This window comes from Lissotriton helveticus, chromosome 10 (genome assembly GCF_964261635.1).
Source record: "Lissotriton helveticus chromosome 10, aLisHel1.1, whole genome shotgun sequence".
In the NCBI taxonomy this organism is placed as follows: Eukaryota; Metazoa; Chordata; class Amphibia; order Caudata; family Salamandridae; genus Lissotriton; species Lissotriton helveticus.
Window position 1 is genome coordinate 241912446 of NC_136071.1, and position 19371 is coordinate 241931816.

The following is a 19371-nucleotide window of genomic DNA, read 5'->3' on the forward strand; positions in this document are numbered from 1 at the left end:
ATATGATACACGTTGGTTTACTGATCCACCTGTACGCCATTGTAGTGGGATCAATGACCTGTGCTGCTCTATACTACTCCCTCACCTGATCATATATGGATTGGTTTTATGTTTTTTTTTTTTCATCCATGTTATTACCATGTTACTTACCATGTTATTACCATGTTATTACCATGTTATTACCATGTTATTACCATGTTACTTACCTGATCATATATGGATTGGTTCTATGCTTGTTTTTATCATCCATGTTATTACCATGTCACTGACTATTATACTGTTCCCATTATCTCTGTTTACTCCTATTGCCCCTTCCCTGTCTTTGTGAAGCGCTCTGATATCTGTAAGGATCCTGTTCGCGCTATATAAAACTTTGAATAAATAAATAAATAAATAGAAGCAGAATGGCGGAGTCGACTATCGTGAAGGGGACAGAGTGAATGATAGTCTCAGAGTTATGTATTTTTACAAACTGTGCCTCCATGGAATTTGCAACAAGGAAAGGGACAGAAAAACAGAGAGAGTGGGTAAAGGCAACAAAAAGTCGTATGGAAGGGAGGCAATGAGTAAAGGCAAAACAGAGGCTGGCTGGGAGTTAGTGGGCAAATGGGACACATGGGTGGTGGGAAGGAGGTTAGAAATGTCAGACAGATTAATGAAGTGGAAGGGAACAGACTGCTTGCAAACAGACGCTCACACAAAATATTTTATTAAAAAGGTTCATGGACAATTTAACCAGGTTACGAATTCTTTTGCATTAAAGCCTCATCTTCAAGCTGACAACACAAAGTTGGGCCCATCTAGTGCCTTTTGGCCCACTTCCCTTACTCCTCGACAGAGGACACAACTAACTTACAAAAATGTCAATTGGCGAATGGCTAGGACCCAGTGCACAATGTTGAGAAGGCTAAATCTCTTTAAAAACTAAACAAGTCGAACTCGAGAGATCGGTCAAGTAAACATAACTCAATCACCAGGGCAACCGAAAGCAGGAAAACTTTGTGCTATAAGTAACCATTAAGCAAAACAAACGTCCTCAAACAAGGTCAAATGTTTCCACTCAGTTTACCGGCATGGCCGACATGCTTCAAGGATTTCTTGTGCTAACACGGTTCCTACTGAAGCTATCGGAGAACAGGCCTCGTCAGAATTATTAGTGATCTGCCTTTGACACTTGGAAAACAAAATCTTCCACTCGTGTTCACCCATGCATTGATTACATGTACTCTATCCAAAAGGAACAACCCTCACTCCATCAGGGACATGAATGAATGAATGCAGGCATAGTGCCTTAGTTCCACAGGTTATGGATGACTGCTTCCATAATTTAGCACTATGGATTCAAAAGCAGCTGGCCAGCCTGTGCACGTGCAACATACGCCAGTGTGGTAGATTTAACAGTGCGTTCACGCAATTACTTGTGCCTCTGGAGGAGGAAACGCAAGCAGAGAGAAACAATAGGAAGCAATCACCGGGCCCACCTAGAATCCACCATTTCAGTCTACTCACTGGTCTCAGGCTTTACTCTCAGCTTCCACTTGTATAATATTCAGTTAGAAGATGCATGTTATTGGTGGTACTCCAGACCAATCCAAGTTCGGCTTACAGAACATCGTTCTGCAATTAGAACTAAGAAACTTGCAGCTCCTTTAGTTAAGCACTTCTTGGAGAATAATCATAAAGCTGAGGACTTCGAATGGCGCAGCCTTGAAAAAATTAGGACACCGGAAGATAAAGGTGGATGCGCAATCCGAAAAAAGAAAGAAGTCTATTGGATTTTTGTTCTTAACACATTCAAACGAGGTCTGAACGGTGAGATACCGTGGGAAAATGCGATATTTTAACCATGGGCTCTTCACACGTTAAATTAGGAAAATGTCCTGACGATGTTGGATACATGGAAATACTGAATCATTTTGGAGGGATATATGTGGGGAGTTTATTATTTGAGAATACTCCCTTTGTTTATATCAATGAAGGACATTGCAAGATGATATGTATAAGAAAATATGTCGTCTGACTATAAAATAAAATATATTTATAAAATAATGCAATCAGAAGATTCCCCATCTAATTGCCATACTTAGATAGTATCAAGGTGGTATCGAACTCCTATCGGGGGCCGACTATCTCCGAACTGGTTGCGAAGTGCCGGTTCCTCTGAGCTAGGACTCAGCAGGTTCGTGATCATTACAGGGAGTGCACTATTAAACTGTAACCTGCCTTTTAAACTGTAATCTGACTTTTACACAATTAATCCTCCCGGCAGGTCACACAACTGAATACTTTCAGGCGCTGTAAGTTTTAACTCTACCGCTTTAAAATGTTAAATATTGCAGGTATGAGAAAATATGTCGTCTGACTATACAATAAAATGTAACTATAAAATAATGCAATCAAAGAATTCTTGCCTAAATTGCCATGTTTGGGTAGTGTCAAGGTGGTATCGAACCCTTGTCTGGGACCGACTATCTCCGACTTGGTTGCGAGGTGCCGGTTCCTCTGAGCCAGGACTCAGCAGGTTCGTGATTATTGCAGGGATTATACTATTAAACTTTGCAAAACTTGCCTTTCATACAATTAATCCTCCCGGTAGGATACACAGCTGAATACTTTCAGGCGCAGCAAGGTAAAGCTATACCGCTTTAAAATGTTAAATACTACCGGTCATGTGACCATGGAAAGGGAAGTATTTAAAGCAATGAGGTTCAAAACGGTTGTCGTTTCTTTTTCATCTACCAAGGAGACGCTACCGGTTACCCGTCGTTCAGGCCCGCATATAGCCTTATCTCGGTAAGTGTGTTGTCAGAATGAGACGCCACTATTTTGAAGAAAGGGAAGGGTGCTGATAGAGGAAGGCAAGTAGATTTGATTCCATGTCTGTTTGTTTAATTCTTATACACAGACTCAAGCGTCCAGAACGTACGGAATATCATTGAATTTTAAAAGAGAAACGTTTGAGTTTATTCCTGTGATTGTGCAGATGAAACGCCTGAAGTATCTGCAATCTTAACCGGAGAAACAGCCACTCGCGGTCAGTAATTATCGGTTTGTTTACCGCACATTAGATCGTGATGTGATATTCATTGAATAAAATAATTATTAGCCTATGTTACCATTTTAGGTGTATCAATCATCTTCAAAAAAGAAACGTTTGGGTTTATGCCAGGTGTTGCGCAGATGAAGCGCTTGAAGTGACTGCAATCTGAACGGGAGAAATCGTTACTCATGGTTAGTAATTAGCGGTTCGTTTACCGCCACACATTAGATCCCCAGATGAGATTTACTAAATAAATATTTATTAGCCTATATTACTTTTTTTAGGTGCTCGATCTGATAAACACCAATATCTTTATGGTCAGACTTTTACCTGGATGCCTGTTGATGTAATTACAAAGATTTCCACTTTAATGACAACCATATTAATGGTAAGAAAAGCTAAGTAAATATTTCTATAATACCTTTATTGACAACTAACATACATATAGGATACAATGTATTTAATCATTTGTGAACTTCTTTGACCTGCAGATATAATACAAAGTGAAAATACCAATACAAAGACGAATCCATTCTTGAAGCTGTTGTTGAACATGAATTTGTACATAAACGGTTGTTAGAGTTTTTTTAATTGGTGAGTGCTATGAAATATATCCCTTTGACCAAACCTTAGAAGAAGGACTAGAATGAAATTAAGAATTCTATTGTTCCAACTAGATAAATGTAATAAACATGACCCTACCTACTTTATTTATTAGGTGCAGGTTTTAATAGTTGCATTAAGAAAACATAATTATATTATATAAAGTCTACCTGTCAATATATTTTTGTCAGGGTATGAGAAACATCATCCATAAGCTGTTTTAAGTATTTTTCATTAAAATGGTTCCAATACGGGGCTAGCACAACAATTCTAGCTTCCTTGGGTATTTGAGAATACTATAAAATACGGATTATAAGTATTACTCAATGATTGACATGATAATTAAAAGAATTATGAATTTTCTGAGAAAATATCAGCTTCCGGAAACACTTTGGGCACTAACTATGTAGTGACTCATTAAGTTAAAAGCTTTATACATATAAGCGGTTGGGACTTGCTGACAAATTGTCACCAATATCATTGAAATAAGGTAAAAATAAATAAATGCAAATGCTCAATAAATTGATTGTGATTTCGCTTTAAATGTATACTATGTTTATTGTAGAGGATAAACTTGGGATCAAAATTGGAAAGTTAAAAACTGTTATAGGGAGAATAAACATTTAATTAACAAGGCAGATAAATAACATTGTAAAGTATCTATGTGTATTGTTGTGCGAATGGTAAATTAACAGTCAGAATTTTTATGCTCTCTTTACAGAAATACTCGTGGATCCTGAAGAAGGCGTTCTGTTTGACGCCGAAACGCGCGTAGAGACCAACTAATGCCACTAGTTGATTTTAGATCTATTGTTTTGTTTAAATTGTGTATGAATTTTTATATGACCAATTATGTATTATCGATTTTGATTATAACTGTATGATATGAATTGTTTTTAATATGTTTACGTAGATTAAAATTAAGTTGATTTTTAAAGAATTTCATGCCTTATTTGTTCTCTCATATTGCGATCTCACCTTTTCCTCTATGTTACTAGTGAATGCCTAGGGTTATATACATAATTGTTTTCCCTGTCCTAGGAAGTGTATTTACTTTCACAGGGGGTCCTTGTTATTTTCATATTGGTGGTACTCCATACAGGCTGGACAACAGGATCTTAGAACTGGACTACATGGTACTGGGACGATGAATGAATCTTTGTTACTGTATACTGCGTTACGACTCTTCTACCTTCAATCCATGACAAAAATAAAAATGATCATGAAAGAGGTTGGGTTTTTCTGTACAGAACTAAACCAAACCAGATGCAGTTTTTATGCGGCACCAACTTCGCACAAGTCATGTAAGTGTCAAACAACCCAAGAAGTGATCCTGTCATGGATCACCCATCCACTCACATGGTAACCACGACATGCTCCAAATTTACGGAGCCCCATAAATCAGCACTAACTCACTGAAAGTTATCAGAATCATTAAGTGTAGTGAGTATGTCCGAATGAGGTCGCACACACACACGAAGATAGCAGAGAATCGAAAGAAGATGCATCGCGGAACACGTAACTACATTTACCATAGTCCTTAGGGGCGATACCGCTGGTGTGCGACCCCACCCCCAATTGTAATGTTAAAGCTCCCTCGAGCAGTTGGCTGACGAGCCTGGGACCCCGCACCTACGCGCCTGAGTGGTACTAAACCTGGCAGATATTTGACAGCCACCGGCAACCCCAGAACACGGCCTATCCCTGCTGACGAGGGGTGATACCCCGAAACACGTGTCCAGGGATGGCGAAGACAGCGAAGATAGCAGAGAATCGAAAGAAGATGCATCGCGGAAAACGTAACTACTTTTACCATAGTCCTTAGGGGCGATACCTCTGGTGTGTGAGTAGTGTGCGACCCCACCCCCAATTGTAATGTTAAAGCTCCCTCGAGCAGTTGGCTGCCGAGTCTGGGACCCCGCACCTACGCGCCTGAGTGGTACTAAACCTGGCAGATATTTGGCAGCCACCGGCAACCCCAGAACACGGCCTATCCCTGCTGACGAGGGGTGATACCCTGAAACACGTGTCCAGGGATGGCGAAGACAGCGAAGATAGCAGAGAATCGAAAGAAGATGCATCGCGGAACACGTAACTACATTTACCATAGTCCTTAGGGGCGATACCGCTGGTGTGTGAGTAGTGTGCGACCCCACCCCCAATTGTAAAGTGTAGTGAGTACTCAGTATTTTTTTCCCGTCACTTTATCTGCATGTGCACTGTGCACTCATTGTCCCGCGGTGGCAGCTTTTTCATCAATGTTTTTAGGTATATTTAATGTTCGTAGGTTTCATCAACAAGATATCAATGTCTGATAAACACCAAACTCCATGCGTTGTGTCGGGAGTCCATAGCACGCAATAGCATTTCCAAAACAAGATGACTGCCTTCAGTGTGGATTCCATTTTAACACTTAGCAGTCATAATGCATTATTGATTTCTCATCAGTCTCAAGACCATCTGATCGGATACATAATCTATGAATTACGTTCATTGGAGCCTGTAAGTGGCTATTGCTCTTTCATTTTCTGCAGAGAGCTAAGTCACTTTGTGAAATTAGACAGTTGATGTACAGATCCTCGACAGGCACCATCTGTTCGGTTATCGGATTAAAATCAAAGTACAAAGCAGTTCACTGCCTAACCACTAACCAGGCCCTTTACACCCAACTGCTTCAGCATAAGCAGCTATGAAAGCTAATTTTGGTTAAAAACGTAAATTCAGCTTTCATTCATGGAAGCATTTATTTTTATGTCCAACTATTGCTCTCTGCACGCTGGTTTGACACCCTTTCCATTTAGCCTAAAAAGATTTACTTTCTTAGTAAACCAATTAACAAGTATTGGAAAAGCCAACAGGTCTAGCCTTGGTAAGCCTACAATTGTTTTTTATTTTATAACAAAAGAAATAGACAGCCATAGTTTAAAAGCAGTAACAGGGAAAACGGTCACTCTCTAAAAGGAACTTAAAAGGACAACATAACTACAAAAAACATGTCCATAAACCCTGACCAAAGTATTTTTTTAAACTTAATTTAGTGATAACAGAGGAATATCGAGATATCGACAACTAATTTATTACAAACTCACGGAGAACTGGACTATTAAAGTTCTTAATCTTAAAATCTGAGCAAAACGAAATCCACAATCTTGCAACCAAGGACAGGTTTTGTTAAAGCAAAAAAGTCCTACCCTTCCAAAATCCCTCATGAACACACGTTATACCATATGCACTAGGAAGTCATGCTACGGTATGAAGTAGCTTAAGGTGTGTTCATTCCAACCACTTCTTCTATGTCAAACATAAAATCACAGGGTTTTTACATTGGCGAATCATTAGACCGTTAAAGAGCCCTCCATGTTCAGGCTACATCATGCTTTACAAATGCCAATTCACCTTCTATCAAATCAATAACAAAAGGGGTAATCTTCGCTACCATAGAAGGAACCTTGCATACATCTCCCAGCTACTTTACAGAAGTCAAGCTCCGACAAGAAGGATTAGAAAAGCTCTTTTCTTTTTAGGTCTTGCCTAGGCAGCGTATGAGAAGTCTTTTCGAGACATGCTATATCCACCCTGTGTGCTTGCAGCCCACCCATCGCTTTTGATTCGTTTTATCGCTTTTACTTGCCTAAAGCTTTTGCATAGGTAATCTTTATTTTTTGTACCTCCTTTGGTGTCATGCTCCCTCCCAAGGAGCAGGAGCAGATTACTTGTATCTCATCATTTCGGACTATTTCTGTTCGTGTATACGCGCTATTTTTTTCATTGTTTTCTGCGCGTCTGTTTTCAGTCGCTCCGCATTTACTGTGACAGATTTGCTTTGAGCTCCGTTCCATCTTTATCGTCACATTTGCCAGATCGCCCTCACATCCCAACATGAAGACCAACTCTGTATATAAGGTTCATGATTAGAAAACAATTAATATTAGGGTGAGAAGTAAACGGTCATAAACCGATTATTATGCATGGCTGACATTACAGACACACAAACTGAAATATAAAAAGTATAGATTGGTAAACTATACTTTCACAATGTCAATTGTTTTTAGCTATTCCTACATTCCCAAAATACTCATTGGCTATATGCAAAGAGCTGTGCGTTGCCTTATTGGAGGGTTCGTCTACCCCCCTTTCGCAACTCCTTTTGTATGTGCGCCTTGGTTGGCTTAATTCATAACAATGAAAAAGGATTGTTATGTTTTGTCATAGGATTCTGACTGATCTTTTAAATGTATATGAACCGTCAACAAAGAAGATAAAATACCACAGTATACAGTGTGTTTATCCAGGTACTAATATGTGTATTAACCCTTTCCTTAACTATCTGCCCCATTAATAAACTGCCCTATTTTTTGCTAATTGGAGTAAAGCCTATTTAATATCCATCCATCCGGGAAGGGTAGAGATATACTTGTCAGAATACTCATCTAAACATAAGCATATGCCATAAAAGAGCTTGTATCATATGTTATACTATAGAGCCTTTAATAAATAGGTCCATGCAGTAATATATCGCCTATATTTTTCTCTTGTCCGATATAGTAATAAAGATTCCCTGGCCACAAATTTGAAGCAATTATCCACGGCTACAGAATCTTTTTGAACTATTATTAGGTAAAGAATACTAATTACATAGTCCAATCATCCTTTAACATCGAGTCAGTAAATATTCTATTTATAAATTTTGGAAATCTGGTGTCTCATTCTTTATGTTCTTATCTAGATCATTGTCACACAGAAAAACAAGTCTGCATTTTGATTACTTTATCCTGTGACGCTTTTGCTTTATTTATGTAAGTATATTCTGAAGATTTGGGTGCCCTTCTCCCCTCATAAGATATCCGAAACCCCATATGTAAGCTTTAGTTGAGTATCAAGTATTATTAATTCCTATTCCCCCCATGTTAGGCGTGAAATGCACAAAGAAATGAAGGTCCTCAATGAAGAGGCAAAGAATAAAATGTATATTTGTTTGACAATATGAAAGTGATGTAAAATGTAGGTCAATCCATATAATTTTATAAATTGTTTAGAGATGTTATTCCTTTATGAATGTGTTACAGACTAGTATTATTTTTAAAATCTGGCTATTTTTCCCCCCCTTTTTTTTTTTTCTTCATCGCACAGGATATACGTGGCTACTCCAGAAGAAGGCGCTGGCCGCCGAAACGCGCGTAGAGAACTTATTTGTTAATGCCACAGTTTTATAATTTTTCCATTTCATGTCTGAGAATTAATTTGTGTAAGATTTTATAAAAATGTTTTGAATGTGTTTTTTGTTGCTAATTTGTTGATTTTATACTTTCCCCCCTTTTTTAAAAATACCTGTTTATATATATGATGTGTACCAATGTCTGTGATCTCTTTTTTAATCCGATTAGTAATAAAATTTGAATTCAGACCTACCTACATCCCTCTTTCATTTATGTAATCCTTTTCAACATTATTAATTTGTCTTTCAAGTGCCTTGGTTGTTACTTTTCGCTTTGTTAATCCCTGACCTAGGACTTAGAGTATCAATTTGTTCAGGGGGTCCTTGATACCTTTACGCAATGAAAAAGGATGCTACAGAAGCCACCATCTTTGAACAAAGAGATTGCAAGTTCGATTAATAGAGAGCTACAGAAAAACAAGCAAAAATTACAACTTGTTAAAATGTTGGCATGTGATATAAGAAGCTCCTTCGTTCATTTTGATCCTGATAACACCCGATCCACTAGCAGAACCAGAGAGCCTGAGAGTGTCTGTCACGGTAGAGGCGGGACTGACACTCGGCACACTGTGCATGAGCTTACTCTCTGTGCATGGCTCATTACATTCAGCAAGCGTTGACGGCAGTTCCAGTAATGGACATTGGGACGCTTGGGGGAAGGTCGAATGTATAAAAGTAGGACCTTATAGGAAGAGTGTCCACACTTTGAGGCTGCCTCAGCAACCAGTACTTCTAAAGCAGAGGGCATGCATATGAGTCCATTTATTCTTCTTAAAAACGTAGCGCTGAGGCATTAGAAATGTGGTGTGTTAGTCGCAAAAAAAGGTTGAAGTCGACTCACTGATGGAGCAGCATTGTACGTCATTGAAATATGCACACTAAAACCAGTGGAGACTCTGTGTTACTTATCCCCACCCGCTCCCTGTTTTTAATTCCCTGTCCCTTCTCTCCCTCTCGCCTCACCTCTGTTTCGTCTCTACCCCCGTTAGCCACCCTCACCTGATTGCCAAAGCCAATAGCTTGCCAATTGGCAAGACCTATTGGCTTCACCAATGGTGGTTTCTTTTTGCTCGAAATCTGTTTATTAAACATTTTCCAGAGAATACAAGGCATGGTCTCAAAGCTGAAACCGCACCACTTACATATACCACAACATATTTGTACAATTGGAAGAAGTGAAATAAAGAGACCAGAATATAGTGATAGCGGTTACAGGTGGTGGACACCCAGCAAGTGGGCGCCACAGGCAGGCATACATAACATATAACAAAGAACAATCAAACAGAAGGTACAACCAGTTACAGATCAAAATGTCTCTCACGGGACCCCAGATCCTTCTCATTTCCACAGCGTAGCACATAAGGGGGCCTCCCTGGTGGTTTGGGGGGGCGAGGGGAGGCCAGTTGGAAAGGGACGAGTGCTGCGGCCACTAATGTGGTAAATGGTGAGGTTTCTAGTCAAAGAGCTGTAGCGCTTTAAGCTTGGGTGTGGTGAAGCAAGTATCTTCAATGGGCTGTCCAACAGTTTTCAAGGACGTTAGGGCAAGCTAGACTATCCATCTTGAGGCAACGTTAACAAACAGTTGGGTAACCCAACTCCTTTATCCTTTACCTCCACAGATAAAGGAGTGTATGTTTCACTGTAAGTGCAGGATTTAGTTGGGGGTGGAGATGGGTGTTGGTAAAGATTGACAAAGGTAAAGAATCCTGGGGAGGATGTTAATTTTTCGACAACTTATTTGGTCTAGCCACGACATAAACAATGGCTTGCTGCGGCAGAAGCCCTCCAAGATGGATCATCGATATTCTGGTCAGTTAGCTTGTGTCCAAGAGTTCAGCGTGGGGGTTAAGTTAAGGCCTAGTTATCGGATTGTGTGGGAAGCCCATTGAAATGGGGCTAGCATTTGCAGGGCGGGAAGGTCCTGTTGGGGTATGGTGAGGTTCAAGGCACACAATTTGGTCATATTAACTTTAAAGTCTGATACAACTTCAAAGGTGGAGAGACAGTGCACAAACACGAGCACTGAGGTAGCGGGTTGAGTGAGAGTAAGTAGCAGGTGGTCCTCAAAGAGACTTATCTTATGAGACCAACCACCAAAATGAATGGCCACGATGGCCGCCATCCATCGAATGGTGATGGCTAAGGGTTCGACTGCCAAAGCGAAGTGCTGAGGCGGTAACCCACAACCCAGGCTGGTGCCCCTAGAAATAGTTCAAACAAATGGGGAAACCCTGTGTCCCTCAGAACCTGGGTAATCAATGTTTCAAGAAAAAATGGTTCTGTCGGGTGGACCTGTAATTATTTCCAAGCTACAATATATGTAATACATCTAATTGTACTTTCACCACACACAACAAAAACCCCAAAGACAACCATCAATTATTGCTCAATGTTTTATATATATATATATATATATATATATATATATCAGAATTACTTCATTCCGTATTGAGCTGTTCACTTTATATCAAAAAATGCAATCAATTTATATTCAAAATACAATTTTGTGACATTTGCGATTTGTGTATATAGGATTTTTAGATATAATCATTGGTAGTCATCTGTATATATTGTGCACCCATTCACTATTTCACTCTGCACAAATGTCACAAAATTGCATTTTGAATATAAATTGATTGCATTTTTTTTATATAAAGTGAACAGCTCAATACGGAATGAAGTAATTCTGATATATATATATATATATATATATATATATAAAACATTGAGCAATAATTGATGGTTGTCTTTGGGGGTTTTGTTGTGTGTGGTGAAAGTACAATTAGATGTATTACATATATTGTAGCTTGGAAATAATTACAGGTCCACCCGACAGAACCATTTTTTCTTGAAACATTGGTGCCCCTAGAAAGACAGATCAGGTGTGTAGGTTGTCCGTTGATACTAATTGAGCCAGTCTGACCTTCATAGGACGACATGATCTTGGTGATCATACCCGGGCCTAGATCAATCTTCCTTAGAACTGCACGGAGAACTACCCAGCTCATCCTGTCAAAAGCCTTCTATGCATCGGGCAAGAGAAGGAAGGCCAGGATATTGCCACGGTAATATTTTTAGACCAAGTGTGCAACCCGGCAGATATTACCTGCACCCGCTCTAGTGTGAATGAAACCAACCTGGTTGTTCTAAGAAAATATGTTTTCTAAGTTACCACCAAACACATTTAGGCCGAGCACTCGTTATCAGGTTTACAAGATGTTCACCTTCACAGGTGTCGTAAAATACCCAGCAGTGATTTTTTAAATATGAATCTGAACCTGGCACACAAAGTAAGAAACATTGTACTCCAGTAGGCACCAATCAAAGGACTTCACCTAAAATGATTGTTCAATTTTTAGGTCAATGACCACGCTGGGGTCCTTGACGGGCAGCTATTATTCTACAACCAGTTAGCTAGCCTTAAAATCAATCAGCATTTCAGGAACAACAGCTAGAGTGTAATCCATGTGGTTCGTAAGGATGACCGACCACCAGGTATGGTCCCAGCACACCTCAGACCCTAAAATGCTCCCTTCTGAGGGATGACTGGTCTAATGGTCACAATGGACTTATCACAACAAAACTGGGGGGTTGGGGGCGAAACTGTTTCAGACTGGCAACAGGAGACCAGGGTCAGCCCATGAAGCCACATTTAAAGTATTGGGTATCCACTAAGTAGTTACATCCCACAACTGAGTATACAGGGGATAGTTTGACATGGTTGAATTCCCCAACCCCTCCACCTCACAGTAGTTTCCATCATTAGACTATGAACTTTCTAGTGATCCGTAGCTATACAATGCATCAATATATGAGGGACAGAATTAGCAGTATATTTTTCAACAACATGCCTTATCCTAGGTTGTAGCAGAGCAATGTAGTTTAGCTTGAATGGAGGCATCTACTACAGCATTTTCATACCTCCGACAGAGTGTACGCTGCTTATATATGTCCCATTTTTTAAATATCAAATGAGGGTGTGCGAGTGCGTCTCTCTAGCTCTTCCCAATGGCCAGTAAAATATCAACATGGCTGGTATGTGTTGTTTTACGTGAAGGACAACATAAAAAAATGGCCCACCAGGAAGGTTAGCATTTTGTCCCTATGAATCAAAACCTAATAAGGTAAACGTAGGTGTTAAACAGTGCAAAAATATGTTAGTGTAGCATAAACAGCTTCTAAATGAATGCCAAGGCAAATATCGGCACTATTTCAATTTGAAATGTGAATGAGTACATAGTAATGTGCAATTGTCCGGAGGTAAGGGTCAGTGAATGGTATTTCCATTATCTCAATACATAAACAAATGGCACCCATTCCTTGTAAGAAGGTAGACAGCCCCCATGCAAAATCTTAAAGACCTGATCAAATCACTTGTTGATTTAATTCTACACACAATCACTCATATCCAACTGTGTGGGAAGTCACAAATGGTCAATTAAATAACTAGTCTTCTCCCGGAGTAGTTACTGGTATAAAATACTACAACATACCTTAAGGTGGTGGCTCAAGTATGACTCACACATCGAAGTCACTCTGAATGTGGGCAGTTTGATAATGGGGTCGATGATGTAAAGGGTCTCATCATCAACTTTGATATAAATCACAAATAACACCACAACCAATGAAGGCACTGTGAATAAGCCTGGCATGTATTAACATGGCCAGAGACTCGATCACTATTTACACAAAAAGAGAACGTGAGGAAACCATTGGGGATTCTAGATTGACAAAAGAACCCGATAAAAAAAAAAAAAAAAAATACTTGTAGTATTTTGCTTATTTATTTCGGCTTTTATAAAGTGCTACCCATCACCTCAAAGGGAAGCCTCAGAGAGCTTAAGCAAGCATACTCCTTTTAGGATGTGCCTACCATTAATCAGCTTTATCAATACCTACAACTTGGAGAGATCACTTATCGCACATGTAGCCAAGGAGGGCTTTTCTACAAATAATCTTTTACAAAAATCCCAACTGATTACGAGCCAATTCTTAATCAACGGAGGCCGACTTATGGCCCTAAAACAGTTCCGGGACTCCTTGACAATGAGGCTATACGAGTAAGTGGCACAATGTCGTTCTTTCACTGGAGCGAGTCTAGTTTTAGACTAGAGCTCTGGTAAAAGAATTTTACAATAAAACAGACAAACTTCTTCCTCCAGAACAAAGGACACATTTTAAGGGCAAACACCACAGGATAGTAGTAATTAAACCCTCCCTTTCTCTTGCCATCTGCACTTTATCGAAGACAGGAGAGTTGACTCAAACCAGCTGGCAAACAGGGGAGGAGAGGCCGACACAGGAAGCGCGTAAGTGTGTCACTATTAGACTCCACTGAGGAGATCCTGTCCAGAAACTTCCATGTTTGGAAATAATTCTCCATCCCGCTGAGTGTCCCGGGAAGACTCGGTTCCCCAATTAGTGCGGCACCCCATCTTTAAACAGTGTGAGTAGAAAATTAGGGCGCAAACAAAAACGAGGCACGTTTGTCCATAAATCGTGAAATCCATGAGGTGAGAACACGAGGTTGAGGTTCTTTTAGTTTTGTAATATGGAAAAACTGTTAACTAAAATGCATCATACAAACCCCTAAGCATCCCAAGCTATCTTTGCAATTCTTCTCTATAATGTCAGTTATTTTTGGTAACTACCTTGTGGCAGAAAAAGATGGAAAATAGGATTCTGGGGGTTTCCGAAAGGAAAGACGTCTGCCTCATGTTCGCAAAAACACTACGGGGTGACCGCGGAAGAACCATTTAGGAGAATGTGGCTATTATATGAAAAAGTCACCAAGTGCACAAGCTTAACTCCATCACTTGTACAGCTGAGTTGCACATTTTGCAGTGTTCCGATTTAGATTGTTTCGCAAAATCCGAGCAAGGGAAATGGAGTAAAAATGGGGATGACCTTAAATGTGGAAACACGTTTAGCAATTTTTAATGATGAAATCCGTTTGCAAAGACAGGCAAAGGTTATGTTAATGGCCAACTATTTATGTATGTCCAGATATGTCATTGAAATGTATTCCTGATTACTTAAGCTTGGTCTCCCTTATGGCTATTGCAGTAGATGTTATGTATCTTTATTTGAAAAAATAAATAAAGTTTAAGAAAAAAAAAAAAAGAGAGGCAACGGTTGCTTTATGAAAGTGCCTGACTACCACTGAATATACGCGATCTAAGCAAAATAGTGGGCTTGAAGTAAGGCTGCCAGATGAATAACACTTAACCAGTCCACTGTGAAGGTCCAACTGTACCTGCAAATTAAAGTTTCAAATAGAGGCAATTGGGCAAAAGAAGCACCACAAGGCTGAGCAATTGTAACACTGCGCAATGCAAAAACCCACGTAACAATATCTAGCTCTGCGTTTGCTCTGTTGACAACCACTAGACGATCTGAGATGCAAAAGTCAGAGATATAAATATGTGCCGTCAAGGCTGAACAAATAGATAATCGTTCAAAACTCTTGATTTGGGGGCAAGACCAGGCACCACACTAAAAGGCATCTAGCTTGCAACCAGCAAGGATTGTTATGTATCTTTTTCACTGCCTTTATGACGTGTGTATACAAAAGTCATAAAATGTAAACCTGGCAGTGAAAGGGTAATTTGCCCACCACCAGTCCATCAACTTCCCGGTTTTCTCCAAAATACTACCAACTCACACCAAGCTAAGCCTACTAATGACCCTCCTGCCAGGTATCTCCGCTCTTTAATCATTTCTACATGTTTACACAAATTGAGCTTTACCACCATGGCATATCACACAACTTTCTTCCATTCTCATAATTATTGGCCTGCTCTCTTTCCTTGGCATGGTAGATATTTTACTTTGGCGTCTTCTCTCAATTTACTGCAATATCCACCAAAAAACGCTGCAGTTGTCAATTTGCCTTCGTTAATGATAACCAAACAAATACGCTTTAGCCATACCACAAGGGATCATACTGTATAAACTTCAACTACCCAAGCCTCATACTCTACTTACATCTATTGTTTTTCTCGTAAAATATTTCTGGCTAAATGATACTGTCACTACATAAAAATAAATGGGTGGGTGTTAAATACTTAAACTTTGTTTTGGAAGAGCAGATAAACATGCAAATAATTGCACATTTGTGAAGAGGCAACTTTGAACTTTAGAATTTAAATTGAACAGCCTAGGTATAAATTATTTTAACCAATTACCAATTCAGGGAAGAATTTTAGGAGCAGTGTTACCATTTGAACTAAACTAAGCTAGGTTCGGGGAATGGTACAGACTAGTACACTATTATTTTAAATGTATCCAGAAACATTGTAAAAATGTACAAACCAGTGGCGGAGTAGGTTTAATATGAATAAAACTTGATGATTCACCTTGAACCCACAACTACATATTATAAGTACACCGCAAATAGGATGTTACTTGACAGTACAAGAACAAACTGCTAAATAGAGGTGAGCATGGAGTATAAGCAAAATATGAGCCTTCAATGACCGACAGCTGGCAAACATTGTCTGTACTTATATAATTGTACCAGGTGTGAGCCAGGGATAGTCAGTGAGATAGCTCAGCAATAAGTGTTCACCTGAGCCAAGGGTATAACGGTGCAAATCATAGGTTTGACATTAACAGTTCTGTCTTAGTCGTCCGTGCTGTCTAGGTCAATAAATTGTGCACTACTGAATGATTACGAGGAATATCTTGTGTATAGCAACGTGAGAATTCCAAATCTGTCCTTGCAAAAGCCAAGGTTTGGACCCCCCAGGACATCTATGGCTCCTGGAAGATGAACACTCATTCGGAGTTTCTCGACAAATCAATCCGGTGGAAACAAACCAGCCACCACTGAAGGTAAAATATTTGAGTGACTTGTATTTTCACCTTCCTAAGAGCCACATTAGCACATGTTTGTTGAGTTAGGCCACTGATTGCAGTGTCCTCGCAGTGTAAATGATAAGCTTTTAACTGTATATACATCAAACGGATGTTCCGAAAGAAGTTGGCTTGAACTCCATGCACAAAGACTTAGCTGAAAAAGGCAGGACTTGCTAGAGGAGGGATATCAATCCAATTAGAAAACAGGACACTGGGCCCTGCAAGGTGAAATGACACAAGCCTGAGAACACCAGATTACATTTCACACTGATGGGAGAGTTTATTCAGAACTGGTAACGGTGTGCAAATCGCACAGAGCAAGGATAAATTACTCTCGTGTTGAATGCTATTGATAATGTGAATGGTCTCCCTTATTAACAAAATGTGGGTACCCTTTCACTTCATGGTAGGACCGGGGACTTCTGTTTGTTGACACTTTTGCATAGTTGAATGATACCACAACAAGAGATAATAGGAAAGGGAAAAGGAAAACAAGCATTGGCCAGCCAAAGACCCTTGGCTAAAAAGGTTTCATCAGGTCTCCTGGACAGCTTGTGCATCGCTCATGGTTTAAGCATGAAGAGTGCAGTGTTTGCAAAATACATGTGTGTTGGTCTGTGCAGCTGGCCTTTAAATCACAGGCAGGCAAGATGAGCGGCACACATAGCCGACAGCGAAATCGCATCCTCACTTATCCTTGCCAGAAGGCCTTGAGTTGAGGCACTTAATTCAACTAATAGGGTGCAGACAGCAGTGGATCCATTTCCAATCATGTGGACCCCTTGGCTGTAATACATTACCCTACTATATCTCATTCTTTTACACACATTTGTGCATATTGACTATAAGATTGGTCCTGATGAAAGCCTAAAACATCTATTAAAGGGTACATAAAAGGCTGAAACAATGTTGGCTCTCTCAACATACTAGGGTAGAAGATTCCCCCTTTATTTGTACTACTATCCCTTAGGGAAATTAATAAAGCTAGTCTTAGATCCACCAAGAAGTATTTCATTTGCACTCCTTTACCTTGAACTCTGCCCCTCACCCACACCACTGCACACGTAGGGATTATCAATCTACAGAGGATGAAGCATGCCATCAAAGGGTGGGTGAGGGTTTTCATCTTAACAGAAGACTGTTTCCTGAGTTGGAGAGACAGAACGCTACCCATTCAATTAAACACCGTTCGCCACTTAACTCTAAAAGATCTTGTGTACCAGTTTTTTTTATGTACTGTATATCTCCCCTACACAAAATCGAGGAGAATGTCATTAATGGCACTTTAGCTCTAGAGGAAAGATGTTCCTTGACATTCAATGGTAGAGGTTACTAGTTATAGTACCATGAGAAATGCAGGAGGTGCTTGATCTGGCAGCATCTGAGCATCAATAAGTGCCAAAGCAAAACGTCAATCCCTTGAATCTCTTATGATTTTACAAAACATTACAGGAAGGTTAAGACGTTCTTGGGTATTTTCAGTGGATCTGAAGTTGAGATCGTAACTACTAACATTGAAAAGGCAATAAGCCATTATCTGTGGGATATACACAGTGACAGGATTTCAAAAGAACTTTTGTATAAGAGAGTTTGAATATCTTACTGGTGTAGAGTGAAGGTCCTATTGAGTAGCGGTTTATTTACAAGACTATAGAATACAGTGGATCTTTCAATGTAAAATTAGATTTCATGATGGATGGTCTTCAGGATCCGATCGAACAGTAAAGAAAAGAGGTTGTTTCTCTATATTCGTTTTGTTAAGAGTTTTTTAAGAGGGTTATAGCCCCTAGATTGACATCTCCATTGAATATTATATGAATTGATTGGGGAGGAAAATGTATATAGATCTGAAGAAGGTGGTTATTAATGCGTATCCACTGAATCACGTTGAATGGAAATTTTTGCAAAATCTGCAGTGCATAGGGGGGGCTCTATATGCGATATATGTTATGTTCATGGACCCTTGATACAATAGGCAGAATTGTTGGCGTATTCGGACTGATGTTTAGGTCTTAATTCATTCAGCAGATTGTGATTTTATTTATTATTGAATTCTATTTTCTTCATTATTTTTGTGTGATGGGTGTGTTTTTATATGAAGGTGATATCTACTAGAGAATATTAATGCAAAATATATATTGTTAATAGAAGGAATAAAGCCATATAAATTTTCCCAAACTTTTGTGGTATTTGTAATGTGGGAACTTTAAATGTAGGGTGTATGTATAGTAGAGTTTGATTGATTTGTGTGATTTTTGTATCCACTCGGAGGGGATTTTTTATCATTTTAGTACAAAGCAGTATCCTGTCCCCTTGGCGTGTGGGGTCTCTCTCTTGTATGTTTTACATTTCAGCTCTTTAATACCACTTCATCGCCTTAACTCCATCTGGTTCACAAGCGCTTTGGTTCTGGCAGAGCCTGCTATCTTCTACCAGCTTAATTTTCATATAGCACTTACTACCCTGTTTACCTTGTGGATTAGACAGCTTTGTTCTGGCTCGATTAACATGAGTCATGGGACTAGCAGAAGACGGAGCTAGTATCCCATTTGAAATGGTGCTCATCATTGCCAAGGTCACCTAAAGGATATGGAAACTACCAGGCGGTGTATTGTGGAGAAAGAACTGTTCTCTTTCAACCGGTCTGCTCTAG

At 39.6% G+C, this 19371-nt stretch overlaps 1 protein-coding gene and 1 long non-coding RNA gene across 6 annotated transcripts in view; one reads left to right on the top strand and one right to left on the bottom strand.

The window, feature by feature from the left end:
- The window catches only part of MPRIP (myosin phosphatase Rho interacting protein), an 845921-nt gene that overhangs the window by 734199 nt on the left and 92351 nt on the right, over positions 1 to 19371 (bottom strand). The gene's annotated exons all lie outside the window — the stretch shown is intronic.
- On the top strand, positions 2736 to 4532 carry LOC144785142 (uncharacterized). Of its 3 annotated transcripts, XR_013601779.1 has the most exons (6): positions 2736 to 2793; positions 2906 to 3034; positions 3125 to 3231; positions 3325 to 3428; positions 3532 to 3634; positions 4365 to 4532. It is a non-coding gene; the product is annotated as an uncharacterized LOC144785142 (long non-coding RNA). The 3 variants fall into 3 exon arrangements; XR_013601778.1 differs by lacking the exon at positions 3532 to 3634 and having other exon boundaries at positions 4365 to 4452; XR_013601780.1 differs by lacking the exons at positions 3325 to 3428; positions 3532 to 3634 and having other exon boundaries at positions 4365 to 4513.